Raw genomic sequence first — 18,632 nt, forward strand, 5'->3', positions numbered from 1 at the left:
ATTGCGATTGTCCACTAACAGTGCGACATATCCTGACGGACTGTGCAAGATATCGTACTGCACGGGTGAATCACAACCTCGGAGTCAACCTAGCTGAGGTACTAGGAGACACTCCCGAAAACATTTCCCGACTGATAGCATTCCTACACTCAACTCGACTTTTCAATAAAATATAAATGATACCTCTTGTAAATTATTGACACGTTAATTTCAGAACGGACCTAATCCCCTTTATCAATACCAGTCAGTGAGTGGTGCAAAATGGCCTTAGCCGCCGACGCACCCTATAAATTAAACACTACTACTACGATGCTAGTCAGGGCTCTTCAAAGAAGAACCCAACCACAACACCCACCGTGGCCACGCAAAGCGGGCGTGGAAAATCTCAGTCCCCGGGTCCATCTGGTTCGCCTACGCGTAGCCAACCAGAGTCTATGGAAGAAGACGAATATATTTCCGAGTCAGAAATCATCCGGGCGAAGGCTAAGGAGAGAAGACACATCAAGCGTTGACTCTCCCTCTGTCAGTTTTAAATTAATTAATCTATTTATTTATTTATTTAATTTTTATCAATTTTTAATGGCTTTTATCATACAGTGGAACTGTAACGGTTTTTATCGGCATAAGGAGGAGCTAGACATTTTAATCAGAGATTTTAACCCGTCCTGTATATGTCTGCAGGAAACACGTTTTAAGGACACGGACAAGGGATTTTTTTAAACATTTTAACGCTTTTAGATTGGACGATACCAGCGGCCAACGAGCCCATGGTGGAGTTTCGGTTTTTGTCCGGGAGGCTCTTTACACCTCCCGAATAAATCTTAACACGCCGTTCCAAGCGGTAGCGGTGACGGTGCACGCTCCCGAGGCGATAACGGTGTGCAACGTTTACCTGCCGGAGGGTGCACCCGTCACCCGTTTTAATCTAGAATCCCTTGTTCATCAGCTACCTCAGCCTTTTATTTTACTCGGAGATTTCAATGCTCACGATCGTCTATGGGGAACAACCCGGAACAGTGCAACCGTAGGGGAGTATTTTATCAAGTTTTATTAGTGATTTTAACCTAATTTTGCTCAATAACGGCGAGAAAACCCGTTTGAACTCTTATAGCGGCGATTATTCCTCCATTGACTTGGGTATTGTATCGACTAGTTTGGTCAATAAACTCAAACTCTCTGTGCATAAGGATCTTAGTGGGAGCGATCACTTTCCCCTTTTAATCAAAAGGGAGCAAAATGTAAACCCCGATTTTATTAGACCAGGCTGTTGGATTGTCCGGAAAGCTGATTGGCATCTTTTTAACTCAAATTTTAACTACGTGTGGGATAAAAACAACGACTGTGTAACAAACGTAAATCTTTTGACATCCAGCATCATTCAAGCCGCCGAAATTAGCATACCACGATCTCGAAGCATCCTTCCAAGAAATGCTGTGCCATGGTGGAATGAAACCTGCGCAGAAGCCATTAAAAAACGTAAGAAAGCTCTCCGAATTTTCAACAAGTATCCTACAGCAAATAATCTCTCCGCTTTTCGGCGACTAAGAGCGAAAGCGCGTCAGGTAATAAAGGACGCAAAGAGGATTTCTTGGATGAATTTTGTCTCCGGTGTCAACCACAGGACTCCACTTGCACAGGTATGGCGTAAGGTGAGGAGCATATCGGGTAGCAGCCAGCATCTAGGTATATCCTTCCTAGAAGTCGAAGGAAAGGTTATCACTTCTCCAGCTGCGATAGGGAATGTATTCGCCCAATTACTCGCCAAAGTGAGCAGCGACGAATGCTATGAACCTTCTTTTGCGATCCTCAAGAAAAGGCTCGAGAACGTCCCTATATCCTTTATGGAGCCTAAAACAACGGCAGACTACAATATGCCATTTACCATTTGGGAGCTGAAATCTGCCATCCATGACTCCCACGACACGTCCCCAGGACCCGACGAGATCCACAATGCCTTCCTCCGAAATCTATCGGAATCGGCGTTGCTGGAAATCCTTGAAACTTTTAATCAGCTCTGGGCCAATGGGGATTTTCCTCCGTCCTGGCGGGAGTCCGTCATTGTTCCCATCCCAAAACATGGAAAAGACCGAGCTGATCCGAATTCTTACCGGCCGATTTCTCTCACCAGCTGCCTGTGCAAGTTAATGGAGCGAATGGTAAATCGACGTCTCATTTGGTGGCTGGAGCGTCGAAAACTCCTCTCTAGGATACAATGCGGATTCAGACGGAACCGTTCCACAATGGACCACTTGGTTAGAATTGAAAATTTCATCCAAGAAGCCTTCCTTCTCCGCCAACACGTAGTCGGTGTATTCTTCGACTTAGAGAAGGCTTACGACCGGGTCTGGCGACGTAAGATTCTACGCGTATTACGCGAGTGGGGTTTTAGAGGCTGTTTGCCCATTTTTATACAAAATTTTTTAACCAACCGTGTTTTTAAAGTAAGGACGGGACAGTTGTTGTCAAATTTTTACCCTCTTAACAACGGAGTTCCCCAAGGCTCCGTTCTGAGCGTGACGTTGTTCGCTATTGCGATCAACGACATAGCTCACTGCATCCAGGAGCCAGTGATAGGGTCACTGTTTGTGGATGATCTCGCGATTTTCTGCAGATCATCTAGGGTCGTGAATGCATCGCGTATGGCGCAACTCACCATCAATAAACTTCACAAATGGACCCAAAATAACGGCTTCCTTTTCTCTTTGGAGAAAACAAAGTGCGTTCACTTTTCTCGCACTCGGGGCGTCCATGTAAATCCCACGTTACACCTAGGTGGTAGAAACCTCCCATTTGTGGAATCAGTCCGTTTTCTGGGGATGACCCTCGACCACAAACTCAACTGGAAGGAGCACATTAATTCTGTCAAGGTAAACTGTTTGAAATCTTTGAACATTTTAAAGTTTTTAAGCCACGCATCTTGGGGAGCAGACCGCACCACCTTAATTTTACTTTACCGCACACTGGTGCGGTCGAAATTAGACTACGGCTCATTCGTGTATGCGTCCGCTCGCGAGACGTATTTGAAAGCACTTAATTCAGTGCACAACGCAGGTCTGCGACTATGCACTGGGGCGTTTAGGACCAGCCCGATTCCCAGTATATATACCGACGCAGGCGAGCCTCCTCTATGCTACCGAAGGACCTGGCTTCTTTGTAGCTACGTTTCCAAAATTTTAGCAATGACGAGTCACCCATGTTATAGTTTACTTTTTAAACCCCGTTTTATTAATGTTTTTAACCGAAGGACTAAAGCAACCAGACCAGTAAGCGTTCGTTTTAACGATTTTATTCGCGGATGCGAATTCACGCTACCTGAAGTGTATCCTGTTTCATTCTCGGAACACCCCCCTTGGATCACTCCCACTCCGGTGGTGAATATTCTTTCACGATCTCGACCGAAGTCTTCCACAACTCCCTCGGAGTACCAGCGTTTGTTTGCCATGTTCCGATGGAATCACCCCAACCTTACCCCCGTTTACACTGACGGTTCGAAAGATAACTCTGCTTGTGCATGTGCAGTGTTCTCCCCTATCCACGGGAACATCAGAGCAAAGCTTCACCCGATGTGCAGTGTGTACACGGCGGAGCTTTATGCCATAAGGACAGCTCTAGAAGCCCTAGGTGACCACGGCGGCTCCTTTGTCATATGCACTGACTCCAGGAGCTCGCTACAAGCCATCTCTGGCTTCTCACCCGTGCACCCGATCGTGCAAGAAATACACTCTCTCCTGCTGACCCTTTCGAGAAAGGGTTTGAATATCCATTTTCTGTGGGTACCGGGACATGAGGGGATAGCCGGGAATGAGATAGCAGACGCTAGACTGACAATTTCATTCAGGAAGCATTTCTCTTGCGGCAAAACGTAATTGGCGTGTTCTTCGACTTAGGAAAAGCGTATGACCGTGTTTGGGGGTGCAAAATTCTGAAGACACTTGATAAATGGGGGTTTAAAGGAAATCTACCTATTTTCATTACAATTTTTCTGTCTGCCCGAGTTTTTAAAGTTAGAATGGGTGAATATCTATATACCTTATATCCACAAGAAAATGGAATACCCCAGGGGTTCGTACTGAGCGTGACCCTATTTGCCATTGCGATAAACGATGTGGCCGAGTGTATCCGCCCCCCAGTTATGGGCTCCTTGTTTGTTGATGACCTCGCTATTTTCTGCAGGTCATCAAAATTAACGATTGCCTCTAGGTTGATCCAGCTGACTCTGAATAAGCTCTCCGGTAGGTCTCATAGGAATGGATTCCGTTTCTCTACTGAGAAAACGAAATGCATTCACTTTTACCGAGGACGGGTTGTACAAGCCCCACCGTCCCTATATCTCAATGGTAATGAGCTTCCTTACGTTGAGAACGCCCGATTTCTGGGTATGACATTGGATCGGCGCCTGAATTGGCGCGAACATTTCCGAACTCTAAGAGACAATTGCTTCAAAGTTCTGAACATTTTACGGTTTCTGCCACATTCGACATGGGGCGCGGATCGTACCTCAATGCTAATGCTGTATCGAGCATTGGTACGTTCTAGGCTAGACTACGGATCGATTGTGTACTCATCCGCCCGTGAGACCTACACGAAACCGCTCTCGACGTTTCATAATACTGGACTGCGTTTAGCAACCGGTGCCTTCAGGACCTCCCCTGTCTTGAGCATTTACGCCGATACTGGAGAGCCTCCCCTAGTCAATCGCAGAGAGACGTTGATGTGCAATTATGCCGCAAAAATTTTATCTCCGCCGAACCACCCCTGTTTTAACATTATTTCTCACCCACTGCTTTTAGACCTTTTTAACCGAAAGACAAGATTCACTAAACCTCTAAGTGTTCGCTTTAGAAAGAAAGTGCACGGCGGCGGATGGATCTTGATGGAGATGCCAAGACTGAAGCCACAGCTGCGTTTCTGTGCTTTGATAAGATTGTTGGGTGCCCTTTACAATTGCTCTTATCAAGATGTTCTACGTTGGAACAAACTCCCCTTCCTAAATTTGTCGTATAACCTGTGGACCACTGTTCTTCTAAGGCGGAAACCATGCTCAAAGAAAATTTTACGAATTAGTTTTGATAACTGACTTTCCGTTTAATATGTAAGTCTCGATTATATCCGCCCTGATTGCGGGAGTAAGGCTCTTCATGGTGGTTCCTTCCACTGTGACTAACAACGAACTAATGCCTAAGAGACATGTAGCAGCAGAGTTTCCCTAATGGGTAACATTGTTGATGAGGTAACGTGGCTTGGATGAAAATACTTGAATTATTAGTCAAACAGTTTTTGAGACACACAATAAGGTCAATGTGTTACTGAGTAACTTATGTAGGGTAACCTCTTGATATGTGGTCAGCACCATACCTTAGAACAACTTTTTGTCTGTCACGGTAGTTGTCCTGATATTCCCGCGTAAGATTCTGTGACATTTGACCCCTATGTATCCATCGGAGGTCAACAACTAACAAGATGGATATGTTTATCGCTCCACTGTCTTGGGCATCCTTGCTGTTAGCGAATTGATTTCCTGGATATTTTTGCGCACACCTCCGTGAATTTTGACCACCTTATGACCTTCGAAGGTCAAAAAATCAACAATATTGATAAATGAACTGCAAAACTGACTTAAGCACCCTTTAAAACGTATGGTTGGACACGTTGGTTGCCACGATGGCCCAACGTTTACCTGTACATCTACATAATACCCCGCAAGCCGCCAAAAAGGCGTGTGGCAGGGGCTGTTAGGAAACCAGCCGTTTACAGCTAAAAAAAATAAAAAATAAAAAAATAAATGAAGTGCTCTAACGAGGTTGGGACTAGCGTTTACTCTACTCCCTGACCTCAGTATTAGTCTTGTAGGTCAAATAGTGGAGAAGATTTGTATAATACCAATGACTTGGGCACCCTTTGAAACCCATGGATCGACACCTTTGATGGTATCCTATTCTTTTTGTCACCCTTATGACCTTGACTGTGACTACTGGGTCAACGGTTGAATTTTCGTTAATAAAAGAGTTACATATTTTTGGTTTCCTCGTGTCCGAAAACCTAAGAGTTGACATCTTGGTCAATGAAATTCAGACTTTTTTCTACATCAATTTTTTTAACATCGAAAACCCATACGGCTAATTCAAAATTTTGGTTTGGGCCCACATTGTGAGGTCAAAAGGTCAAAATTGTAAAATTTTGCTTGCACTCAACAAAACTTAGGAACTTTCCCCATAAGTATGCCAATTTTCACGAATATTGCTCGAGGGGAAGTAACTAAAATTAGAGGTCAAAAATGACACACGACCCTTGGGACAGTCAGTACAGTACCATTGCTTCTGATCTCTTGTCCATTAATTAATAAAATCTACGCAGGATTTGTTTTTCCACAATATATCACAAACATAAAGAAATACCATTATCTTCGGTTACATCTGTGACATAAAAATCATGTACCATTTTTATCTTTTGCCACTATTCACATTATCAGCAAAAGATATATAAGTTCACTCTGCCAAGTTACAAGTGTCATCTCAAATGACAAAGAAAATGCCAACATCGATCATGAGAAGGTAGGAACACAAAAATTTAATGAAACTTTTTTAATGATTTTGATTTATATGGCCATTACACTTGATTTACATAAATTACACAAAAAAGTGAACGCCTTAATACACCAAAATGCTTATCATGAAAACGAGTTTAACCTATGTACTTACATGGAACACTAGGCATGACTCTCATCTTACCCACAACAAAATTCTGTGTATTGTTTACACTAATAAATCAGCATTAGTATTCAAATTAGCTAATTAGTAATAGTGTAAATTTCTCTCCGCAAGATGACAGCCTTCTATCAAACAACTTGAAATTTAACGTTACAAACCTTCGTAATTCTGGCGTATTGAACTAGCGTGTAACTTCAGGTATGTTTATTTATATTACATACTATTATCGTATACATAGCAATTATATTAAAAAGTATGATTTAAATACAAAATCATCAACGAAACAAGATCAACAGTAGGAATATCTTCCAACGACATACCGGTGTCTTCAATAACAACGTCAATCTTAGCGGTACGATATTCGCTACTCTCATGTTGCAAACCCGCTAAAATTTAAATACCTTGTGTTCAAGTCACTCAATTTACCTGAAAGCTTCCTGTCGCGTAGAATCTTAGGGCTATTAAAAGTTGTTTCAGTGGTGATATTGGATTATTTCTTTTGTTTCCTTTGTCTATCCTGTTGCGAATTTGATCAAGAATGAAATGAAATCAGTCGGTTCCAGTCGGCAGTCATATCAAAAAGTGTGCCCTACTTCCGCAAGAGGTCTCTACGTCCTCTGATATTGCATCTGATTGCTTGAATCCCTACGAAACTTAAATATTGCACTAACAGACAGACAAAGTTTGGAATTAATCCATCATCTGTCCTTCTATTTATTCAAAACAGTTTTTCACGCATTTCCACCGAAGATAATTGATATGACTAATGCTTTTAGATCCCGTAATGCTGGTGTAATTAGTTTTGATTATTCCGATAGCATTTGAGTCAGCTGTTTTGAAACGCGATAGTAAACCTGTCATACATGCAGACTTGAAGCATATGAAGATTATTTCCACCTTTATTCCGCCCTTAACCTGAAAAAGATAGAATTGCAATACTCATGTGGAACACTGCACACACGTAGCACTTTGGAACTCATGTGGAACACACATAGCACTTTTTTATTCCTTCCACCAATCCTGGCATCAAATGCTCGTAACCACTGCGTGAAGATAGCAGCCGTCATCCCCACAACGAAAGGTTTTAACTTATGTGAACCATCCATATTTGCGCATAAAAGAACAGTTACGCGGTCTTTATTTTCTTCCCTCCTTTGCAGGGCTCCATTCGAGTGGCAATAGTTTTGTCCGGGAGAAGCTTAAAATATACGCCCGTCTCATCCGCGTTGTAAATGTCGCAGGGGCTGTAATTATCCAAATAGGCTTCAAGGACAGGAGCCTAGCCTTCCACAGCATTAACTTCAACACTTGGTGATTCAGCGGGTAGTTTATGAAGGGATATTCCCATCCTATTTTTAAATCGTGCATACCATCCATCCGAGAATTTAAAATTGTCTTCACCAGGCCTCTCATGCAAATATACTGCTTTAGCCTTCATCATTGGGCCAGTGATTGGAATCTCCACGGCTCTTTGCTGGCAAAACCGCGAGAAAAAGGGCAGTCTTGCTGCGGATGCTCTCCGGGCTCCGGGTTTTTGGGTTCTTGGGTTCTTGGACGCCCTTCTTGAAGCACTGCCGCACGAATTCGTTCTTTGGCCATTCCATGCCAAATGATCCAGTAAATAGTAGACTTGACACCCAAGGAATATATGATACTAAAAAATGTGAATCACAACCCTCTACCACAATAAAAATTAATCCCAAACAAAAAAAATATGATTTCTGAAAAATCCGTGCATTGATTCAGAAAAAAACTCGTCGCAAAAATGTTTCTCCAGATACACCTAAACAATTAATATTACTGGAAAAAGGATAAAATTATCTTCAAAATGGTGTAAAGATATGAGTGGGGTTTTGAGTTATAACATTTTTATTACACAACTAAGTTGAAAATAAAATTTAACGAAAATGGAATATGTTTGACCATAGCCGAATACTTATACACATTTTTTTATGCATAAAATTTTATATTTCGTGGAAAAAACACTGAACAATGAAACAAAACCATTGATAAACAAATGACTTGTCGATCTAAAATTTATGTTGAATTTTTAAAAGTGTTCCATGCCTCACTTATTTCTCTCCAAGATACAGAATCAATTTTGTAGGAGCGGCCCCCGAGAGCTTGTTTCAGGTAGATTTATAATGCAGAGAAGGTAAGCTGTTGGTACAGGGCACAGCTCTTCTTTCCGAGGCCAAAAGACATTTCAGAAGGTCCATGAGGGCGCATAAATATAATGTCATAATCCCCTTCAACTTCATTGAAGCATTGGACCATTCTTATCCTCTAATTATTTTCGTATACACATGCTACGAAAGAGTGAATATTAGGCTCCATAGTTTGAGAAGTGCTCTTGAATATGTTTTCTTCTAGATATATTTCAGTGTCTGAGCTCAGTCGTTTTGTTGTAATAACTTCACCAGTCACTGGTTGAAAAAAGTGAAAACTCCTTGTTCCTTTCATTGTTTCACCAATTTCAAACCGCCTTTTTAGAGTTTTCCTCTTATTTTCAATGGCATCTTGTTTCAAAAAGAAAAAAATTTTTTTTAGAGAACAGATTCTTACAAAATGAGAACGTTTGTTCAGCATTAATGATTTGCTCCGATTCTCTAGCACTCTGTAGGTTTTTCTTTGTGACTGTCCTTTTAACTGTGCCCTCGTTTCCATCATGGACAGTTATTCTGTGACTAGTAGCATGGAATGACCAACTTGCTTGTATCTGAAAATCTTTTTGATGATAACACAAATTTATTATTGTTTGGAAATTCTTATACTGTGCACTGCAACCATCAGTTAAATATTCATCTCTCTTTACATTTCAAAATTGGACTTGATGTAGTCAATAGTATTTTCTTGTATTTAATAAACAAATGGTACATCATGCCTCAACTCATCAGAAATTAAACACTAAAATGTTTCTTCTTAAGTTCCACCCTCGCCTCTTGTATACATCACAACAGGATGGATTCAGCAACTCAAGTGTCTCCAATAATAAAACTGCACTTCATTTTGGAGTATAAAATTATAATTTTCGGCAAAGTCCATTAGAACCATAGCTTCGCCATGTAGTAAGTTTACCTTCCTTTCCTTCATGTAGGTGTTTTGTGATAAAAGAATGTGGAATGAGAGGTTCAATTTTTCTACCATACCATATTCTTGACGTGAAAGTATCATTTTCTTCAACTTCTTTCTGCCATCACTTATCCACTGTGAAAATTTTATTTCTTCCTCATCATCGAAATCTTATAAAATATCTTCCAGATACAATCTAAGTGGCTCACATGTTTTAGGACATTCATGCATCGTAACATGCATTCCCTGGACAGCGTATAACATACTAATTTGTCCATCATTTTATGGATTGATTTTTTATCATACTGATTTATTGCATAAGCAGAAGCTCAACATTTTGGTGATACAAGTGAACCAGCCAGGACTCACCATTTTAAGGACAAAATTTAGAAAATTCTATTTTTATAGCTTTGGATGTTTTCCTTGAATGCAATAAATATTTCATCTAAATTGCATAAAGTAAGTCTTTTCTGCATGTACATATTTTTATTTGTACCTACTCACACGGTCTCACGGACTCACGGCAGCATGTATAAAAATTCATCGTCTTCAAAAAAATTTGTCACTGCAGCAATTGTCTATTCAGGCTCTTTTCTTCCTTGTTTGGGTTCTGGTATAGCCAAAATTCCTTTTTTACTGTAAAAAGCCCTGGATTTTCATACTGAGTATTCCGAAATCCATCAAATTCCTCGGCTACTTTCCTTTGTGACCATGAATTAGGAGCAATTGTTGACAGTTGTATTTTTTCTTGTCTAGTTATGTTTTTCTTATCGCCCCCAGAAAAAATCCTGGATCCACCCCCGCATATATTAAGCACGCAGACGTACACTCGAAAATGGATTGCATCTAATCGCTGCGAAAACCTTAAAACTAAAATTTGGAACCTCTACGGGGAGGATATTTTCAGGGCCAAAGGTTTTTCCAAACCCCATTCATATTTTTCCTTGTTACTTCTTCCCAGGATGATGCTATGTTTTTTATTGCCTGATACACATCGTAGCCCTTGCAAAACTCCCTAAGTGTCATTCCACCATCCCCATCTGTAGTGGCAATGGCATCAGCAAATGTCTTCCTGAAGTAATAAGCCTTGAAAAATGCGAGGAGTCCCTGATCCATTGGATGTAGAGGGGACGTTGTGTTTGAGGGCAGAAAAATCACCTTAATAAATTCATTTAAATCATCCAAGTGTGCAGGGTGGTCGGGTTGCATTGTCAAGTATCAGTAGGATTTTAAGTGGAATTTTTTCTTATATCAGTACTTCTTCACCTCTGGTATAAAATGGTTGCAATACCAGTCCTCAAATAAGGCAGATGTAAGCCATGCGTTTGGGTTTGATTTCCAAATGACTGGAAGTGAGGATTTGTCAACATGTTTAATGCTCGCGGCTTTTCCGAGTGATAAATAAGATGTCTCAATTTGTAATCTCTCATCGTGTTACCTCCAAGCAAGAGAGTTAGGCGATCTTTTGCTGCCTTCAATCCGGGTGCGGACTCTTCTTCTCACGAAATAAATGTAAGGTGAGGCATTCTTTTCCAAAAAAGCCCCGTTTCGTCGACGTTAAACACCTGCTCTGATAAATAGCCACCCTCCTCAAGAATTTTTTCAAGGACTTATGGAAAATTTTCTGCTGCCTCTCTATCACCACTCGCTGTCTCTCTATCACCACTCGCTGCCTCACAACATAATTTCACATTATGCAAATTCCATCGATTTTTAAATAGATTGAACCACCGGTTACTCACGAAAAAATTTCCACCCTTCTCTCCTCTCTGATTCTTCAACAGTTCATGGAGACTTTTGGCCTTATTTTGAATTTTCAGAAACCTAAGCGGTGTACTTCTTCCATGCTGTTCCTCAATCCACACCGTCAGTAACACACCAGCGTTGCTTGGTGATGATGGTGGCTCTCATATAGGCAGAACCTTTTAAATGTTGTTTTATTCGTTCTTTGTCACTTTCACAGTTGTGTTTATACTTGACATTGCCATGTTTAGAACAGGTGATATCTTTGATATCATAAGCCCACTTTCACATTTCTTCACAATATCAATTTCTCTTCTAGAGTGATTGTTTGTCGTCTTTTAGAAGCACCTGACCTACTCTCTCTTCGATGCTGATATGGATATGTCGGAGGATCCAAAACACTTCAGCGTTAAAATTGTTCACTAATCCATCTGTCAACTTTGAGTTCCAGAAAGCAACTGATGGAATTGATGTAGGTTAAGTAAGGTTGTATTTAATATGAACTCATTCACTTGTTGCTAACATGTAATTTATTCAACTAACAGGTATTTACATTCACTGCATGCATTGATAGTGGTGCATTTTCTCACATCAAAACTAAACCCAGCCGGCACAAAAGACAAATTAGGTAAATGGAAATTAACTTAATAATACACTACTTTTAAACTTTTTTAAACATGCAGATCGGCCTATTTCATTCAGGCGACGACCAATGGCCCCAATCAATTCTGTCTTCTTCACTGTCCAGCCGTTAATAGGAGCCTGAGCGTTAACATAGTCTAGAAGAGAGATAATGACCATCAGAACAAATGATATACATCATTCTACGCAAAATAATTAGGTGTAAATGTATACTTCAAGTATTTTGGAAAATATACAAAATGTTTATTGTGAATTAATAAAATTTAGAGCATCTCCTTGACTGAAAGTTACAAGCTACTCGGATGAGTGTATATTACTAATGAAGAGAATCTCCGAGACTTAGAATGAAATAAATTCACTTTACATACTTGTTAATCATATTTAATCACAGGGGCATGTGCCCCCCTCCCCCAGACGCTTAAAAAAATGTCAATATTTTTAATATCGTTATCATTAAGCTCGTTTTATTTAGTTCATCATGGATCCTCAATCATTTAATTTAATATTAATAACTTCCATATCAAAAAGAGAGAACATTTTCTATGTAGTTGTCGTATTTTGTTTTTAATCTCAAGAGTGAGAAGACCCAACAGACCCTTTTGCGCCCCCCAGAAAAAATCCTGGATCCACCCCCGCATATATGCTAAGTGTGGCTTGTAGAAAAAACAAGAGAAATTATTACTAATCCAATGTACCTTAGGCCTGACTCAAACAAGCATCAAGTGGAATGGTGAGTGGAGTGGTGGACTTCTCAATCCACACTGGCATAGAAAAAGTTGCAGTAATACCTTTCACTTTATAAGAAGATCAATTTGAACGAGATGGAGCAACACTTTGTAATGATTACACTACACAGAAATTATGTATTATGCCTACTTACTACATATTGCATCAATGGCCGGTCCATATAAAGTTCTCTTGCTCCATCTTTCATTTTGCCATGTCCATTAGCCTTTCTCCCTCTTGCTGAACATTTTTACAGGACTTACTCCTTAAAAACAATAGGCAATAGATTCCTGACAAAGGTGGGAGAACTGCATGTTCTGGTACAGTTTTTCAGCGATTCCTTGTTGACATACACATCTATGGAGGGGACAAGTTTCACGACCTGTAAAATGAGAATTGGAGGTTGTATGAAATAAAGACCTGAAGATGCACCATATTTCACCAATTATGATAGTTTCCATCTATCTATGTGCATACAGAAGAGAATGAGTAATTGTAGGACATATTATGTAACCAGAACTAAATTACTTCTTAAGCTACACCAAACAAACGCTTGCATATTATGTGGAAAGTAAATTGCATAGACTTACATCCAGATCTCCCTTGAAAGGGAGTAAATGAGGGTGATCTTCATTGGTCTTAGGATTTGACTCGCCAATTTCCTCCTCAAAATTACTGTCAAGCTCTTCAATGACATTCGGTCCAAAATCATTATTGGGCTGCCTCGAGTGACTTCCCTGGGACTTAGAAATATTTTAACATCCTTCAATGACTTCCTAAGCTCTCGCACCAGGTTCATTGACTCTAGATATTTGAAAATAAAAATCACAGATGCTGAATGAACTTCAAGGACTTATAGCACTAAATTCTTATAATATACAAATACATCAACGAATGCATGAGCCAAAAAAGTAGTTCTAATTTACGCCCTCGTATTTGTATACTTGACTGTGGATACGTACCATAGGCATCATCCCTTTCGCGTATAGCCTTCTCCAACGTTCTCTTTAATTCCTTAATTTTATTTGTATGGCGTGCGCACGTACTACATCGTTCCCTGTTTTCCGCCGCGCTGCTGGAAGTTTCACATTGACCTACTTCCGCTAAAATTCTCTGTGCAGTGGTCGTTTAGCCAAGTTTGAGGATATTTTTCTGAAATGATCAAAGAGAATTCCATTAAAAAGCATTAGTGATACACTGGAGAGTAAGTGCGGGCCCATAATCTTCCAATTTTGTCATGAAATGCTTAGAGTTGGGTTAAAATTTGAGTGCCTTGCTTTTCTTCTTTAGCAGAATTTTTCCCGGTTCCACTATTTCCAGTTCCTCGTCGCCCAAACTCTTGGGTATTCTCGGCCGTTTTCTCTTACCCCGGGGTCGGCAAGTGGTATTTCCCCCGTCATTATGTGTGTCCATTAATGACACTAAAATTGGTCGTGATTCTGAAATATATTTCTCGGTCAGCCAAACAACGGATAAGGATGAGAAATAAGCTCACAAAATTTCTCTATCAAATAGAAACTTACCAGACTTAGCCAAAACTTCTCCAAAATAACAAGCGTCTTCATCATCCCCCTTGCTCCGCTTGCCATTCGAATTTACACACTCGTTCACCCTTACCGCGGAATTAATCGCCAGTTCCTCGATTGGTCGACAGTCCTTTATACATTTTGAAGAGGCACAATCCACCTCTTCTTCATTAAATTTAACCAGTATAAAATACTCCATGTTTGGTTGAGTGTATATATGTTCCCCACACAAGCACTACTTCACACCACCAAGCCCTGTTGGAAATTTCTTATAAGTCTTACAGAAATTCTTATAGGAATTCTGCATTTCTGATAGAATTCTATAAGAATGTTGCGCGGGTCGAATACCTTTCAGGCTTTTATCCGGCAGGCGTTTGAGTCATGTAATAACTTATGTTGGCAATTGATAATTATTTAACACGTTCCATGCGGGTGGCATCATAAGATGTCACGAATGTCTTCCATGGGTGGCGGGTGACATCATATGATGTCATCAGTAGTACATCGTTTCATTATTTTTTTTCGCGCCCGGTTTTGATCCAGAATGTCTTATTTCGACGCAATTAAGTAAATTAAGATTCCTTCTTTTCAATGGTATTATCCGTTTCTGAATTCTTATATATCCACTACCTCTTATCTTTGTTTTTTTTCGCAATGTTTTCAATATTTTGGGTCATGCTCTTCGTCACCTCATATATTTTTTTCTTATTTCTTTGTTATCATTGCGTAAAATTTGCGTATTGATAAAACGACGGGCAGGGAGGAACTCATAGGTGTTTCACTTGGTCAATATAAGTTTCATGGTGAGTTTTTTTCCTCACTCCAAAATTGCTACATATCCTCGCTCCTCCGCTCCAGTGCAGCACACAATTACCGATCCGGTGTTTATAAAACGCTAGCAGCACATGATAATTTGAGCTTCCTACGCAGGAGGTCTTACATTGTTTCTTATACCTCGCTCACCTGTCCCCTTCCGTCCATTCGAATGAAGAGTCCATTTTACAAATTGTCTGGAAAATTCTCTGTTCAGGGGCTTACTCCCGGCTCAGAGTAAGGATGGGGGAGAGTGCGCTTTTGCTACTGCGCATGTAGTCAAGATCCCGCATATACAGCATATACATCCCACACTTCCCACAATTCTTCCCACAAGGGATTCCCGCACTACTTCCCACGATCACGTGGTAACCATGTTGACTACAAGAATCTGCTGAAATCAGCCTGAAAGCGCCCTCTACCCCAATCCTTACTCTGAGACTCTCGGAGGTTGAAACATTGTTTCATTACTACCCTCATTCTACGCATGCTTCCTTCAAATGTTAGTCGCGAATGGTGCTCTGTCCTACCAAACGGCATTCTGATTCTGCACCTCAGCTCAAGAGTTCAGCTTACATACGTGCTGCCGTGAGATATTGTGTTTTCGACTGTAGGCGTTCGAAATGCACAGGAAGAAATATATCTCCCATTCAGAAGATACCACCACAACCGTACTCAATTCTGGTAAGTGTTCAACACTCATTCTTTCATGTTCAGTAGGATAAATATCTTAATAATGTATTTATATTCGTATAATAAGGAGCAGGAAATAGGAGAAAGAGAAAGTTGGAAGAAGATGAAAATGGCAAGGAAACTGAAGCAGAAACAGGACCATCTGTCTCCGGTGAGTTTCAATATCTGCGAGTGCAGTTTGGAAAATTTATTCAATTTTAAACATCTTTTTATTTTTTGCTATAATTAAATAATTTTTGTAATCAATAACTAGGATGTTCAAAGAATGATCCTTCGCGAGCCCTAACACAGAGATTGACCGAAGACGACTTGAGGAGGCTACTATCTGAGACAGATTCTTCGGGAGAAGATGAGGATTTATGGGAGGAAAGCGCGGAAGACTTCCACCCTGAAATCAGCGAAGATGAGAGCGAGGACGAGGACCTTGGAGATTCTGAGCGTGACAGGACCAATATTTCTGCAACTGATTCCATCATTGAAACCATGGCACCAAACCCCTCAGGTACCGATAGATTTTGTGAAATGTGGAAAAATGAGTAGCCTGCTAACACACGGATGCCATTTGCTGGTTGTCCCGGGTTGAAGGAATCCCCTGCTGGCAATCACCCACGCAATTATTTTGACCTCATAGCCAATGAGGCATTTTATGACCTCTTGGTTTCAGAAACCAACAGGCAGGCTGAGACCCTTCAATCGGCAAATGTATCGCTACATGCCACAATAGCCGACTGGAAACATATGTCAAGAGACGAATTTCAAAAGTTCCTTGGGTTATTGTTCCACATGGGAACAATTAGGCTTAATAGAATCCAGGATTATTGGAAAAAGGACGATTTATTCAATTTAACGTGCTTTTCACGGTACATGCCTCGGGATAGGTTTCTTGGCATTTTTCAAACGCTTCATTTTGCTGCAAATCCTACGGAAAATGAGCCTCTACCAGAAGACAAATTGTTCAAAATCAGGCCATTGATGAATCATTTTCAAGGTAGAATGCATGCCATTTATTCACCCGCTAAAGTTTTATCGTTGGATGAATCAATGGTTTTATGGAGAGGCCGTCTGATTTTTCGACAGTACATGAAAGGAAAACGTCATAAATATGGCATTAAAATTTATTTGTTAACGGAATCATCCGGAATAGTAATTCGAATGCTGGTATACACTGGGTCTGCAGACAAGGAAGTAGGAGGGCAGGGGCACGTAAGAAATGTAGTACATAAACTACTTCAGGGCCGAGAGGGTTTTGGCCATTCTGTTTATTTAGATAATTACTACAACAGTGTGCAATTGTCTAGAGAACTTCTGGGAAAGGAAATATATTGCACAGGCACATTGCGGGTAAACAGAGCAGGGAATCCCAAGGAAATTGTCCCAAAAAATTAAGAAGGGTGAAATAGTAAAGCAGTGGAGTCATGATGGCATCTGCGTCTTGAAATGGAGGGACAAACGGGACGTTTTGGTCATCACCTCCGAGTATGGGAGCCAGTTGCTTGAGGTCCCGAACAGAAAAGGAATAGTGAAATTAAAACCAGAGGCGATAGTTATGTATAACAAATTTATGAGAGGCATTGATCACGGCGACCAAATGCTAGCATATTACCCCTGTGAGCATAAATCGGTCAAGTGGTATAAGAAATTAGGAATACACATCTTTCAGTTGATCATTATAAATAGTTACTTATTGTATCAAAAATACAGTGGACACAAAAAACACACTGTGCGAGTTCCGCATAGAGCTAATACGATCCCTGGTAGGAGCACAAACAGGCCCTACCACGTCCATCCACACCCAAGCCCCCCGAATCTCATTTTCCTGCTTTCTTTCCTGCCAACGAGGGGAATAGACGGAAACAAAAGCGATGCCGCGTTTGTCACACCAAAGGAGTCAGGAAGACCGTCACCACTTTCTGCCCAGATTGTCCGGATGAGCCCGGATTATGTCTTCGTCCTTGTTTCATTGAATATCATGGGAAGATGCCAGAGAAATATTGAATATGTATTTTTAAGTGTAATGAAAAAGTTACTCTTTATTTTGTATACTATTTTTTGATAAGTGCTATATTTATTTTTACAACAATGTATTTTACTTTAAACTAAAATAAAACATTAAATATGTATAATAGTAATGGTTTACTTTCAAAAAAGCATTGTATTAGTCATGCAGAGAAAGCTTACAGCAAATTGTTGGAATCAAAAAATTGAAGAAAAATGTGTATTCTTCTTCATCGACTTATATTGCTTCCTGGCTGAGGCTTCCTCGGAGTATTACTTTGGAAGGACCTAGCCAATCGGGTTCTCTACTGTGAATTGCCAAATGTGCGGGAAACAATGTAAGTTTGCTGTAGAGAACCCAATAGACCATTGCCCGGACCATTGCAGTGTTTCTAATCATTTGTTTTGTTTTCGATATGCAGGAAGCTAAAAATACTTCACAAAATATTGCAGTTTAACTGTCAAAATTATATCCAGTACTTATTATTATTTAATGTTAGCAACTAAAATTGAAATGAACTTTAGAATAAGAAGGGGTTTGATGCAATTTGAAAAATAGAATTTGCGGGTATTGGTGTATTGCCGGTTGCATACGTGCATTGTTTCGCCATGGCGGACGACATCTTAAGATGTCACGAAAAAAAAGTTTAAAAATAAATATTTCCCGTATGTTATCGGCAACTTTAGATATCAAGGTAATCATTTTAAACCGAAA

The sequence above is a fragment of the Ischnura elegans genome, chromosome 11, assembly GCF_921293095.1.
Source record: "Ischnura elegans chromosome 11, ioIscEleg1.1, whole genome shotgun sequence".
Taxonomy (NCBI): Eukaryota; Metazoa; Arthropoda; class Insecta; order Odonata; family Coenagrionidae; genus Ischnura; species Ischnura elegans.